This window comes from Dama dama, chromosome 12 (assembly GCF_033118175.1).
Source record: "Dama dama isolate Ldn47 chromosome 12, ASM3311817v1, whole genome shotgun sequence".
Lineage (NCBI taxonomy): Eukaryota > Metazoa > Chordata > Mammalia > Artiodactyla > Cervidae > Dama > Dama dama.
In genome coordinates this window covers 87,850,778-87,865,579 of record NC_083692.1, presented here as the reverse complement: position 1 = coordinate 87,865,579, position 14,802 = coordinate 87,850,778, and the positions used below count along the sequence as shown (strand labels likewise).

The window sequence follows — 14,802 nt, the reverse complement described above, 5'->3', positions numbered from 1 at the left end:
CTGTAGTCCTGACCATAGAGGAAAGGCAAAGTTCTGTCTTTCCCATCCATCACCAACACCAAGTTGGAGAAATACAGGGAGCAAGCAGAGCCAGGAGTCAAGGGAGGCTTCCCAGAGGAGGTTTCTGAGCAGAGCCTGGCGATCACTAGGCAGAAGAGCGAGACTGTGCAAACACGTGTCTAGAGAATAGCAGTGTGAGGGCTGGGGAGGGCTGGTGGGAGATGAGACTGTAAGTCCTGGACCTCAGAAGGCAAGGGAGCTGTGCCAGGAAACCTGGGCTTGTTCTGAGGCTGATCAGGAACCAGAGAACCAGTGCGAAGAGGAGAGCAGAAGACAGATCTGTGTTTTAGAGAAGCAGTTGGTATGGGACGGGAAAAGAGCTGATGAGTTTCAGATGGGAGGGGGATGGATGGAGTCAGGTGATTGTGAGAGAGAGCAGGAGGGGTCAAGGTGGACTCAAGTATCTGGCTGGGGGTGGAGGGTGCAGGATCTAAACAGGTCCTCTGGGGACAGGATGCCTTCAGGGAGACCAAGAAAAGCCAGGTGGGATGTCCACTATGTAGCAGACAAAGGTATTTGGACTGAGGGTGAAAAAATTTGAGAGTCATTTGTGTACGGGGGTGGTTGAGTCTGTGACCATGGGTGACTCTGTCTGGACAGATTGTGTGTGTGTGTGGTGGGGGCGGAGGGTGCAGGCAGGGAAGTGAGCCTGAAGCTAGCATGATGCTGGGCACAGAGTGGGCATTCAGGAAGGGAAAGGCCAGCAGAGACGATCATGTGGGGTTTGGCCACACAGACGTCACCTATGAACCTCTCAAAACCAATTCAATGGAGAGATGAGGCAGAAGCCAAATGGACCAACTGAGGCCCTGGCATCTCTTTCATGGGCACCTGCCACAGCCTCCTGTCTGCCCACCCCCTCTGTCCCAACCCCTTCGAGTTCATTCACCACACAGTGGCCAAAGGACACTTAAATACACCCAGGTCACGGCGCTCCCAGATTTCTAACATTCTCTGCCATCTCATCACCATCCCTACCATAGACCACCAGTCTTTGATGCCTCTTGGCCTCTACCCACTGCCCATTCTTGTTTGGGGCCCCTGTTCTGAAAAGGGGGCCTGTGTCAAGCTTCTCTGACCTCTGGGGGTGCCCTATCCCAGCTTCAGCATCTTCGCACAGAGTATCCTCACAGCCCATACCTTATTCTTTTCTCCTTAGTCTGCCCAGCCTTTGGATCTCTGGGCAAACTGCCTTCTAAAGGGGACTTCCCTGGTGGTCCAGTGGTTAAGAATCTGCCTTGCAATGCAGGGAACACAGGTTTGATTCCTGGCTGGGGAACTAAGATTCCATGTGCTGTGGAACAACTAAACCCACGAACCACAACTAGAGTCTGTGTGCCCGCAACAAGTGTACTGCGATAAAAGATCCTTCATGACAAAATGAGGATCCCGTGTGCCGAAACTAAGACCCGACCCAGCCAGATAAACAAATAAATATGTATAAACTACCTTCTAAAGGAAGTGTCCCTGAACCCCGTGCCCCCCGTCCGAAGTAGGGCTGTTCTCTTGTTTCATATGCACTGTACCCCACTACAAAACACTCCTCAGAGCTGCAAATAAGTTTTTAATTGTGTGTGTTATTTGTCTTTCTCTTTAGAATGTGAAATACTGTGGGAGGCCGGGACCAGTTCTGCTGTGTCCTCCAGAAACTGCAATGCCAGGCACGGTGCCTGGCATGGAGTAAGTGCCTAGTAAATTTGCATGAATGTGTATTAGTGAAAAAATACACATACAATAGGATGAAAAGAAGTATACGGAGCAAGGGTGGCCTATTGAGCAAGAAGCTGTAGAAAGACGGAGTGTGATCCTTGAAGGGAACAGAGGCCTTCCTCAAGCCTGTCTCTCAGTCTATTTCAAAGAATAATAGTAATAATTGTTGGGCACAGTGTGTGGTCAGTCAGCGCTGGTAAGCAGACCTTTGCCAGCCTCCGGAGTCTTAAAGTGCACCCCTATTGAGCTGCAGTGAGGTTCCACAGAGCATCCTTTCAGGATGGGGAGTCCCTCAGGGCAGGAAGCCTCTATTCCTGACCACCACCCCAATGCAACTGTTCTTCGGAGCCCAACACCTCTTTCCCCCAGTTGAGGACAGCCAGCTGGCAGTGGGGTGCTAGGGCCTCCTGGCTTCAGGCCCCTCCATTCAAAGTTCCTACCAACCCCTGCTTGCCCTAGTTCCTGGACCACGGAGCCCCCAAGACTGAGAGCCCTGTCCTAGGCCTGTCCCAGGGGGATGGACGCCACTGGGTAGGGAGGATCCCCAGCCTCTGGGAGGCGGAGGCAGGGTCCTAACAGGGTAAGCCCAGGGAAGGAGTCCCACGCTCGCCACTCGCGCCCCAGCCTGCGCCCCGCCGGCCCTCCCCGCGCCGCCCGCCACCGGATGCTGGAGTTCGGTTTTCTCGACCCGGTGGGGCCGGGGAGGGGCCACCCGCGGAGCCGCCCTTATCGCGCCTGTCTCCGCGCTGTCTCCTGCCGTGGCCCGGGCTGGCCAGCCTTCCCCCCTAACCGGCTCCGGCTCCTGGCTCCACACTGGCGCCCTGGTCCCTCTGGGCTCCCTGAGGGCAAAGCTGGGGTGGGGGTGTCCCGCGGAGCAGAGCTGCACTTCTGCCCCACCAAGCCCTCCCCGCGTGCCCCCCTGGGGTCTGGGGAGGGTGTGGGAGATGGGGCTGCTGGCGGGTGGGGGGGCCTCTGGGAGGGCAGGGACCCCAAGCCGCCCCCCACCCGCCTTGGCTGCTGACGTGGGAGGAGCCGGCCAACTTGGAACTGCCGCAAGGGCGTTTTTCTTTGGGAGATTGCCCCATCCCCATTTTATAGAAGAGATACTTGGGGCCCAGAGAAGAATGCAACTGGCCAGAGCCACTCCCCGACCCCTGTCAGGATCTTCCCCTTCCGGGGTCTAGAGAGGCATTCGTTTCTCAGTGGCTGGGTGGCTGCGGCAAAGAGGCGGGCCGGCTGAGCCCCTCAGGGTGCCAACCTCCAGAGTGGTCTGTGGGGACCCAGGCCCCGGCCGCAAAGATGGCTGCTTAGAATGCCCTCTTCATCTTAGATTACAGGAGTCCTCCTCTCTCTCTAAGGTGCCACCCAGGACCACCTTTGCCCCCTAGCTAGTGGTGGGACTGGAGTCTTCTACACGAAAAAAGGACAAGGAGTCACCTCTCTGCCCGCTCCCTGCTGCAGGCGGCTGTGTTTTTAGCAACCCGGGAGGTCACAGGTAAAGACGCTTGGGATGGGGGCAAGTGATCTAACCTGCTCTCTGGGGTTGCAAGGGAGGTCAGTCCTGCAGGGGACAGCTGAGGGTGAGTCTGAGTGCAGATTATGTGCAGCTAACAACAGAACCACCCCCGCACTGCCCACTGCCCACTGCCAATGCCTGGGGCATGAAATGCTGAGAGGCAGTGATGAGGAACTCCAGCAGGGATAGAGCAGGCATTGTGGTTCTGTGGGAGGAGTGAAGCCAGGGATCACTCAGGAGGGGATGTCTGAACTGGTCGGGGGTGGATAAAAGGAAGAAAAGAGGAGAAAGGCTGAGAGCCCAGCACAGGCAAAGCCTGGAGGCCCAGTGATGGAAGGATGGAGGGGCTTTGGGGGAGGTGATGATGAAAGGATGAGCTGGGGCCAGGTGGAGAAGGTTCTTACACCCCAAGGCAAGAACCGAAGAGCAGGTTTCATATTACATGACTCTTAGTTCACCACACTAAAAAAAAAAAAAAAGATAATAATGATGATAAATAATAATAATAGGTTTATACCCATCTTATAGTCAAGTAAACTGCAGCTCGGGCAAATGACTCGGCCACGACCACATCAGTAACTGGGAGATCTGGAATTTGAGCCCAGATCATCCTGTCATAGAAGCCCAGGCTGCTGCCTTCCTGCTGGAGCCTCAGAGTAAGAGTTGTGGGGAGCCTTGGCTTCTATTTGTCTCTCCCTCCTCTCGCCCTATTTTTATGAATGAGAACACCAGAGTCCTAGAGGACCAGGCTTAGCCTCGATGTCCTTCTTCCTGATTTGACTCTCCCCAATTTCCCAGGCCAGGAGCTGGGTGAATAAGGCAGACTTTCATCTCCCTGTCCAGCTTCCTGCCTTACTGCTTAGTGAGTCCTGGGCAGGGCCTAGGACTCTATTTTTGGTGAGTATTTTGGTTGTTCTGGGTCTACCATTTGCCCACAGGCATTTGGGGCCTATCGTAACTGTTACCCTCAAGCCTCTCACTGGCTTCCTCCCTTCCCCCTCAGCTTACCCCATTCCCCTCCACTTGGTGCACCCCAGGCCTTCCTCTTCAGGCGCCCCCTGTCTTAGAAAAGTGAAAACACATGGTTTCCTAGGCAACCAGATCCCTCCTCCCCGCTTGCCCTGAGACCTCCCAGTGTCTCTCAACTGTTCGGAAGAATATTTCAAATACCAGCCTCACCAGGCAGGGTCTGACAAAGGCTGAGTTCCTCTCAGAGCCTTCGCTCTGAGGGGCAATAACCCTGCTCCCCTCTAACTGAAGGCCTGGGGTTTCAGGGGCAAGTTCCAGACCATTGCCTTGGTTACCACCTAGGTCCACTCTGTTTAGCAGAGGAACTCATTACTATTTGGCCTTAGAGATCCCTTTAGATGGGGAAAAAGTGTGAAAGTGAAAGTCACTCAGTTGTGTCCGACTCTTTGCAACCTCATGGACTGTAACCTGCCAGGCTCCTCTGTCCATGGGATTCCCCAGGAGAAGAACACTTGAGTGGGTAGCCATTCCCTTCTCCAGGGGATCTTCCTGACCCAGGGATCAAACCTAGTCTCTCACATTACAGGTAGATTCTTTACCTTCTGAGCCACCAGGGAAGCATTAGATGGGGAAGTTGGAGCCTAAAAAGGGAAGGGACTCACCAGATCACATGGCAAAACTGCGGTCTGTGTGAGGAACTGAAGGAAAAGGAGGTAGGATGGATTGTGCCTGCTACTTACGAGACACAGTGCTAGGTGCTCTGGAGACATGAACATTATCCCTCCCTCCAACTCTGTGAGGTCAGTTTTATTCCCATTTTATACTTGAGAAAACTGAGGCTCAGAGAGGTGAATTACCTTACTCTAGGTCACCCAGCGAATGAATGGCAGAGCCAAGTTTCAGGCACCCTGACCCGTCTCCCCAGTGAGCCCACAGTCTTTGTGCTTAGATGGTGTTCTTCTCATGGCTAGGCAGAGATTGGGGGAGTGATGTAGAGTGCTTCCTGGTTGTTATTTTTCCCTTCCCTTCTTAGAAGATTTGGCTCATCTTCTTTGGGGGCTGGGCTCCTCATGAGTTTCTGTCTCCTGCCTTCTCTCAGCCTTGGATCCCTACTCAACATTTCTCATCCCAAGACATCTTTCACCAGGTGGGGAAGGATAGAGAAGCACCATTTGTGCAATTCACGCTTTCTCTCTGGCCTCAGTTTCTCTAATAGTAATGCGAGGGGAGGTTGGAAATGAGAACGTTCAAGTTCAGTCCTAGCTCAGATATTCTTGGATTCACACATCAAGGGTATGTGTGTGATTGTGTGCGTGATTGTAGGCAATTAGGTGTCTGTGTGTAAATTACATGAGTGACTGTGTGTGATTACCATGTGACTGGATGTGGGGGATGGTGAGTATGTGGGAATAACTGCACATGTGAGAGTAGATGGATTATGTGTGGATGATTGTATGTGTGGGTGTTGATGATCAGTGTATGTGTATGATTATATGTGTGTATCATCATCTAAGTTGCTTCAATCACGTCCGACTCTTTGTGACCCTATGGACTATAACCTGCCAGGCTTCTCTGTCCATGGAATTTTCCAGACAAGAATACTGGAAGGGGTTGCCATTTCCTTCTCTGGGGGATCTTTCCAACCCAGGGATCAAACCCGCGTCTCTTGTGTCTCCTGCATTGGCAGGGGGATTCTTTACCACTAGCGTATATGGAGAAGGGCGATTGAGAATATGTAGATATGTGCTTGGGGGTGAGTGGATGTGTGTAATTGTATGTGTGCATGTATGTGGGTTGTGATATGTGGGTCTGTGTGCATTTGGGCTGTCTGTATGTTACTGTGAGAGATAATGTGTTTATGTAGACTGTGTGTGTGTGTGTGTGTGTGTGTCATTGTGTGTGTTGGAGGGCCATGAAGCCTCTTCTTAGCCTTGTTGATTAGCAGACAGGGTGGGCACGACCCCTCCTCCCTGACCGGCCATGGGTGTGGTCCAGCCAGGCACAGGAGGGGACCCCATAGGCACCCACAATGCCAGCTGGGCGGCGAGTGTATCCCTCCTGTAATCAACTCCAGACACAGCAGCGTCGCCGCCCTCTGATGGGAGGGTGCTGGAAACACATTCTGGCCTCAGCCAGGTCTCTTTGGGGGGAGAAAAAAAGGGGAAGGAAAAAAATCCCCGAAAGGCAGATCTTTATTGAAGTTTTTCGTGACACGCACACCAACTAATTGATTTCCTTATTAGTAGCAGATTTTTCTCCCAGCCTCTTCTCCTGCCTGAACTTATAAAAATGAAGGGTGGAGCGCCAGCTTGGTACAGACCCAGGGCCAAGTTTCTCCCTGCATCCTCCCAGGGCCAGGGAGGCAGCAAGGGCGAGATGTGTGTTTGCTTTTCCAGGTCTAACTGTCGGTAGAGGGGGTGATCACCTGTGGGATCGGGTTTCAAAAGCCTGGAAAAGCCTCCTTGCTATCCCTCAATTTCCTCTCCCACCTTCTTGGCCTCAAGTCACACCATTAACGAATCATTCTGTTTATTGGGTTAGCCAAGAATTTTGTTTGGGTTTTTCTGTAACGTCTTATGGAAAAACCCGAATGAACTTTTTGGCCAACCCAATACTTTGGGCTTTCCTTCCGGTCAAAATACTTTGGACTTCCCTGGTGGCTCAGATGGTAAAGAATCTGTATGCAATGCAGGAGACCCAGGTTCGATCCCTGGGTCAGGAAGATCCCCTGGAGAAGGGAATGACTGCGCACTCCAGTATTCTTGCCTGGGGAATCCCATGCACAGAGGAGTCTGGCAGGCTACAGTCCACGGGGTCAAAAAGAGTCAGACAGGAGTGACTAACACTTTCAGGTCAAAATGCTAATGAGTGCAAGCAGGATCTTGGCGCATCCGTAGTCATCTACACATAGTTCACACTGTGGGATTCTGGGAGCCTTGATTTTCTCATCTGTTCAATGGAAGACTTCTGTGATTGATGTTACCAATGCTTGTGGAGATGAAGATCAGATTTGTGACTTCCAAGTCTCTTTATAAATATAAGCTGTTCCCTGTTGATGACAGGGCAGCACGTACATCAGTGGCGCAATTCAAGGCCTGGGAGTTTACAAGGGGGGTGGGTCTTGCATTTAGCAGAGGGAAAAGGGGTTGAGCAGCAGCCAGATTCAACTGAGGTCTCTCAGGAGACCACCAACCAGAAAGTTAAAGCTACTCCTCTGTCTGGGCCAATGACAGGGGGTCACTCAAGCTTCATCTAAGAGTTAGTGAAAAGAGAAAGACAGACACTTTGCCCAGACGGTTCCAACTGATGCTTGAGGCAGCCACTGTTCACCACGTTTGTCAGGGGAGGAAATTGGGCCACAAGGTGGTTTACAAACACCACAGAGCCCTTGACTATGAGGGGGCAGCAGGGATGTGAACCCAGCCCTGATGGGCTGTGGACACACACGACGCCTTTTATTCATTTAACATAAAAGTGCAGCCCTTCTCACTGAGGTTAAGCTGAGAAAGACAGTCTGAGCTCCTCTCCCCAGAATATCTCAAGGGTCAGACAGATAAGGGAATAGGTGTTGGGGATAATGATGTGACAAGTGCTATAACAGGTTTAAGCACAGCCACTGGAAAGGACACCAAATCCTGGCTGAAGCGGTCAGAGAGGGCTTCCTGGAAGAGGTGGCACTTGAGTAGGCAGAGGGGGCTGAACCCTCAGGGCTGACCTTCAGCCAGTATGTGTGGGCATGGCCATTCCAGTGGTTAAAATACTGATGTACTTATATATGTGTTGCAAATACATGTGGTCCCCTTCCCTCTCCTGTACTCAGGTTGCCTGGCCCATCCCTCAGGCCCTGGACCTCCCCAGATCCAGAAACCTTAAGGGCACATCCAGGACTCTGCAAGAATGGGGGGTGTCACTGTGACTCTAAAGGCACAGAGGGAGGCCCTAGGCCTGGCTGGGGTCCCTTGCTCTGATCTGGTCACCACCCTCGGGCATGGGTGGGGGCGGGGGAGGCAGGGCTTGGATGCTGGAGGCCGGGCTGGGCAGACAGGCCTGCCGCTGGACACGTCCACTTGCATTCCACGTGAACTTCCTGGGAATGACCGGGGGCCTCTAAGCAGTTCCTGTTCCCAGCGGCTCACAGTCGCCAGGCCCAGGGAGACAAAACGTCCCTGAATGTGGTGGGTAAGGAACAATATGGGGCGGGTGGAGGAGGGCCACAGGAAGTATGTTGGGGAGCCGGCCACAGAGCTGGGGGTGACTCAGGGACTTGTGACTTGATAAGGTAAGATGACTCCAGAGGAAAATAGCCGGAGTCCAGGGGTGCCGAAGTGGCCCGCAGAACAGGATTTCTGGCTCCTGTTCAGACATTAGTTGTTAAGTCCTTATGTGTCTCCACACAGTAGAGGTCCTTGAACACCATCCAACAAGATATGTTGTAGTCATTGACCCTGTTGGATAGGTATTAAGATCCCAGCTTCACAGAAGAAGAAAGTGAGGCTCAGAGAGGTGAGATGACGTCCCCCAGGTCACACAGTGTCAGTGGAGACAGGGTGTACAGCAGAGAACTCTGACTCCAGAGCTTGCACGTGAAACCAGGCTTCCGGGCAGCACTGCCCACCCCTACCCCCAGGAACCAGGCGCGTCTCTGTTAGAGCCCAGGGCCCCTTCCTGGGTCTTCACCTCCCCAAAGCTACCACCCCTGGAAAAGGTTCCCCCCCAACCTGTTACCACCCCCAAAGCTATCACACACCCTGAAAAGATTCCCCCCAACTCCCACCACCAATAAATAGGGCCACTTTGCCCTTAAAACTGAGAGCTTAACGCAATGTTAGAAACTGGGAAAAAGAACATGTCCTGGCTTTCAGACACAACAAAAACACCACAAATAAGATGAATAATCAGAGTAAAGATCATAATCGCTATAGAACCCATTGGTTTAATACGCCTTATATGGAGTAGGGTGGGATCTCAGGAATAAGAGTGCCCCGCGTTGAGAAAAGGCTTTAAAGTGTCCTGCAACCACTGGTCCTCCAACCCCTCCGTGTGTGTGTGTGTGTGTGTGTGTGTGTGTGTGTGTGTGTGAGAGAGAGAGAGAGAGAGACATACTCCAGGGGCGTGCTGTGGCTGGGAGGAGGGGGTGCTGTCAGCTCTTATCCTTGGAGCAGTAGTCTTTTCACCTTTCTCAGCCTCCATCCCCATCCCCACCCTGCCCCAGTTTCTCACTAGTAAAATGGGCCCTGATAACTAGCTCATACTGGGGCCATGGGAGGGTTAAGCATGATAAGGTGTGCCGCAAGAGCCTGGCCCCATAGTTGGGGCTCTGCTATTGTTCTTGCCTCCTTAGGCTTCCCTGCCCAATTTCAGGAAGTCTTTTTTGGCTGGAAACGTCTTAGGATGAAAGAATGTTGGAGGGAGAAGGCATTAGAGATAAGGCAGAGCCAGCCTCTCACGGGGGAGGGTGACTTTAGGAACTCAGAAGGCTCTGCGTCTCCAGCTCAGATTCCCATCCTCACTCTGCTTAAATGCCGCCCTTCCAGCTTCACCCTCCGGCCTCAGGCTTTGATTAGGTTACAATGCACACCCCTCCTTCCCCTCCCCATCAGCGTGCTGGAAGCAGAGGCCGGGTCACACTTATCTCTGTTTCTTTCTTTCATGTTTTAAAAACAGCTCTGTTGAGATGTGGTTGACGTACATGAAATTGCACCTACTTACAGTGTACAACGTGATAAGTTTTGACATATGTTTACAGTCATGAAACCATCATCATAATCAAGAAAATGAACATGTCTGTCACTGCCAAAAGTTTCCTCCTGCCACTTTGTAATCCTTCCCTCTCTCCCTACCCCCCACCTCAGTCCCCAGGCAACCACTGACCTGCTTCAGGTCACTATACATCAGTTTGCATTTTCAAGAATTTTATATAAATGGAGTCAGACAGTATGTATTCTTGTGTGTAAGGCTTCTTTCACTGAGCACAATTATTTTGAGACTCATCTGTATTGTGGAGGAGGAAATGGCAACCCACTGCAGTATTCTTGCCTGGAGAATGCCATGGACCGAGGAGTCTGGTGACCTACAGTCTATAGGGTTGCAGAGAGTCGGACATAACTGAGTGACTGAGCACATCTATATTGTGCATGTGTCAATTATTCAATCCTTTTATTGTTGAGTGTCCATTGAATGGATATCCTACAATTTGTTTATCTATCTGCTGATGAGCATTTGGAATGTCTCTAGGTTTTCAATCTTATAAATAAAACTGCTATGAACATTTGTGTTCAAGTCTTTGTATGAACATAAGCTTTCATTACTCTTGGGTAAATACCCAAGGAATGGAAGGCTAAGTCATATAATAGATGTATGTTTAACTTTTTAAAGTAACTGCTAAACTGTTTTCCACTGAGGTTGTACTATTTTCACCGCAACCAGCAGTGTAGGAGAATCCCAATTGTAGGAGAATCCATTTCCTTACCAACACTTAGTCTTTTTTGTTTTAGACTCTCTGATAGCTGGGTAGTGATATCTCACTGTGGTTATAATTTATATTTCTCTAGTGACTAATATATTGAGTGTCTTTTCATTTGCTTATTTGCTATCTGTAGGTCTTCTCTGGCGAAATATCAGTTCAAATCATTTGCCTCGTTTTATTTATTTTTCCTTTTGAAAAATTAATTTTTGGTTGCACTGGGTCTCCATTGCAGTGCATGGGCTTCTCATTGGTGTGGCTTCTCTAGTTTTGGAGCGTAAGCTGTAGGGCATGAGGGCTTCAGTAGTTGCAGCACACAGGCTCAGTAGTTGTGGCTCGAGAGTACTTTAGTTGCTCCTCAGTATGTGGAATCTTCCCAGACCAGGGGTTGAACCCATGTCCCCTGCATTGGCAGGTGGATTCTAAACTACTGTACTACCAGGGAAGTCTACATTTGCCTGTTTTTAAATTGGGTTGTTTATGTTCTCATTATTGACTTTTGAGAGTTCTATATATGTTCTGGGTATAAGTCAGTCCTTTATCAAATATCTGATTTGCAAGTATTTTCTCCCAGGCTGTGGCTTATCTTTTCATTCTCTTACCAGTGCCTTTTCCAGAAGTTCAAAGAGCAGGAGTTCTTATGTTGATGAAGTTCAACTTACCATTTATTCTTGTATCAATTGTGTTTTTAATGAATATTAAGAAATCTTTGCCTAATCGAAGGTCACAAAGATTTTCTCCTGTGTTTTCTTCTAAAATTTTATAGTATTAAGTTTTTCATTTAGGTCCATCTTGAGTTTGTTTTTATATATGATGCAAGGTATGGATTAAAGTTCTGTTTTTGTTTTTGCATAAAGATAGAAGATGAGATGGCTGGATGGCATCACCAACTCGATGGGCATGAGTTTGAGTAAGCTCTGGGAGTTGGTGATGGATAGGGAGGCCTGGCATGCTGCAATTCATGGGGTCGAAAAGAGTCAGACACGACTGAGCGACTGAACTGAACTGAACCCATTATCCAGGTTTACCCTAGGGCTCAGTGGTAAAGAATACATCTGCAGTTCAGGAGACGCAGGTTCAATCCCTGGGTCGGGAAGATCCCCTGGAGAAGGAAATGGCAACCCACTCCTGTATTCTTGGCTGAGAAATCCCATGGACAGAGGAGCCTGGCGGGGTACAGCTATGGGTGGCAAGAGTTGGACATAACTTAGTGACTAAACCACCACCATCTAATTATTCAAGTAACACGTGTTGAAAAGACTCTTGTTTCCCCATTGAATTGTCTTGAAACAATTGTCAAAAATCAATTGTTTATGTGTAGGTATATTTCTGGACTCTATTTAATTTCCTCTTAGCAATGTTTTATACTTTTCACTGTACAGATCTTGCACAGCTTTTGTCAGTTACCTATTTTTCATATTTTAAAATGCTATTTCATATCTAATTAAAATTTTTTATTGAAACAATTGATTTATGATATTGTGCCAATCTCTGCTGTACAGCATATTGACTTAGTTATACACATGTAGACATAATTTTTAAAATATTATTTTCCATTATGGTTGATCATAGGATATTAAATATAGTTCCCTATGCTATACAGCAGGACCTTGTTTATCCATCCTATATATAATAGTTTACATCTGCTGATCCCAAACTCCCATCCCTTCCCTCCCCCAACCCCCCCTGCCCCTTGGCAACTGCCAGTCTGTTCTCTGTGTCAGTTTCTGCTTTGTAGATAGGTTCATTTGTGCCGTATTTTAGATTGCACATTTAAGTGATATCATGTGGTCTTTGTCCTTGTCTTTCTGAGTTCACTTAGTATGATAATCTCTAGTCGTATCCATGTTGCAGCAAATGGCATTATTTCATTCTTTTTCATGGCTGAGTAGTATTCCACAGTGTATAGGTACCACATCTTCTTTATCCATTCATCTGTTGATGGACGTTTAGGTTGTTCCCACGTTTTGGCTACTGTGAACATTGCTTCTGTGAACTGGGTCATGGGAACCACATGGCGCTAGTGGTCAAGAACTCGCCTGCCAACGCAGGAGACTGAAGAGACCCAGGTTCAGTCCCTGGGTTGGGAATATCCCCTGGAGAAGGAAATGGCAACACACTCCAGTGTTCTTGCCTGGAGAATCCTATGGACAGAGGAATCTGGTGGGCTAAAGTCCATGGGGTTGCAAAGGGTTGGACATGACTAAAGTGACTTAACATGAACATAGGGGTGCATGTATCTTTTTGAATTATAGTTTTGTCTGGATATATGCCAAGGAGTAGAAATGCTGGATTATATGGTAATTCTATTTTTAGTTTCCTGAGGAACCTCCATACTGTTTTCCAAAGTGCCTGCACCAACTTGTTGTTCAGTTGCTAAGTTGTGTCTGACTCTTTGCGACCCTGTGAACTGCAGCACGCCAGGCTTCCCTGTCCTTCACCATCTCCCAGAGCTTTCTTAAACTCATGTCAATTGAGTCAGTGATGCCATCCAACCATCTCATCCTCTGCTGCCCACTTCTCCTCCTGCTCTCAGTCTTTCCCAGCATCAGGGTCTTTTCCAATGAGTAGGCTCTCTGCATCAGGTGCTCAAAGGATTGTAGCTTTAGCTTTAGCATCAGTACTTCCAGTTAATATTCAGGGTTGATTTCCTTTAGGATTGACTGGTTGGATCTCCTTGCAGTCCAAGGGACTCTCAAGAGTCTTCTCCAACACCACAGTTCATAAGCATCAATTCTTTAGTGCTCAGTCTTCTTTATGCTCCAGCTCTCACATCTGTACATGGCAACTGGAAAAACCAGTAGTTTTGACTATATAGATGTTTGTCAGCATAGTAATATCTCTGCTTTTTAATGCACTGTCTAGGTTTATCATAGCTTACATTCCCACAAACAGTGTAGGAGGATTCCCTTTTCTCCACATCTTCTCCAACATTTGTTATTTGTAGACTTTTTAATGATGGCCATTCTGCCTAGTATGAGGTGATACCTCATAGTTTTGACTTGCATTTCTCTAATAATTAGTGATGTTGAGCGTCTTTTCATGTGCCTATTGCCATCTGTATGTCTCCTTTGGAGAAATGTCTATTAAGGTCTTGTGCCCATTTTTCAGTTGAGCTTTTTGGTTTTCTGATGGTAAGTTGTATGACCTGTTTAAATATTTTGGAGATTAAGTGCTTTTCTGTTGCATCATTTGCAAATATTTTCTCCCATTCTGTAGGTTGTCTTTTCATTTTGTTTATGGTTTTCTTTGCTGTGCAAAAGCTTGTAAGTTTGATTAGGTCTCATTTATTTTTGTTTTTATTTCTATTGCTGTGGGACACAAACCTAAGAAAACATTGGTATGATTTATGTGAGAGAATGTTTAAACCTCATTTTATTAATTTATTGGATGCTCAATGCAGCCTGTGGGATTTTAGTTCCCCAACCTGGGTCCTCAGCACTGAGAGTGCTGAGTCCTAACCACTGGATCACCAGGGAATTCCCTTAAATGCTATTTTAAATAGTAATATCTTTGTCCTCAACTTCTAATTCCAATTATTGACACTTTCACTTGAAAAAAAAAATCCAGGAACTTAATTTACCTTGCCATCTAAAACAACTGAAGAACCAGACAAAATATCAAAAACAGTGATTCTTAAGATGTTGGCTATACGGCAGTAGAGGACAGTGATGGAGACCAAATGAGATGAGCTATAATGGCCCCAGCTTACTTCTGGAGAACAGTTCCATCCACGGCAAAGGGAGAGTGATTTATGCAGAGCCAAGCAGTCATTTTGAGAAGGTGAAACTGAGAGTCCAGAGAAGCCAAGGTAGCTGGAATTCACAGGGAAAAGTATTAGAGAGGAGAGAGCTTCATCGGGAGAGAAAGTCACAGTTTCCTCTAGTTTTCAGTGTGAGAAAGCTACCCAAGGCCATCAAAGAACCCCCAAGGTTTAGAGAGCAGTACCTGGAGCTCCACAGGGCTCAGGATAGTGCTTGCTTCCAAAAGCCAGAGTGTAAAAGATTGTAAGGTGTCCGTAACTGGGCATCTGCTAGAGTGCTATGAAAGTTCTTATCTCAGTAGTGGGGACACGTAACCCCGG

The 14,802-nt window shown here is 48.5% G+C and overlaps 1 protein-coding gene across 1 annotated transcript in view; it reads left to right on the top strand.

Annotated features, from left to right (window-relative positions):
• The window catches only part of SMAD6 (SMAD family member 6), a 149,133-nt gene that overhangs the window by 25,954 nt on the left and 108,377 nt on the right, over positions 1-14,802 (top strand). The window lies entirely within an intron of this gene.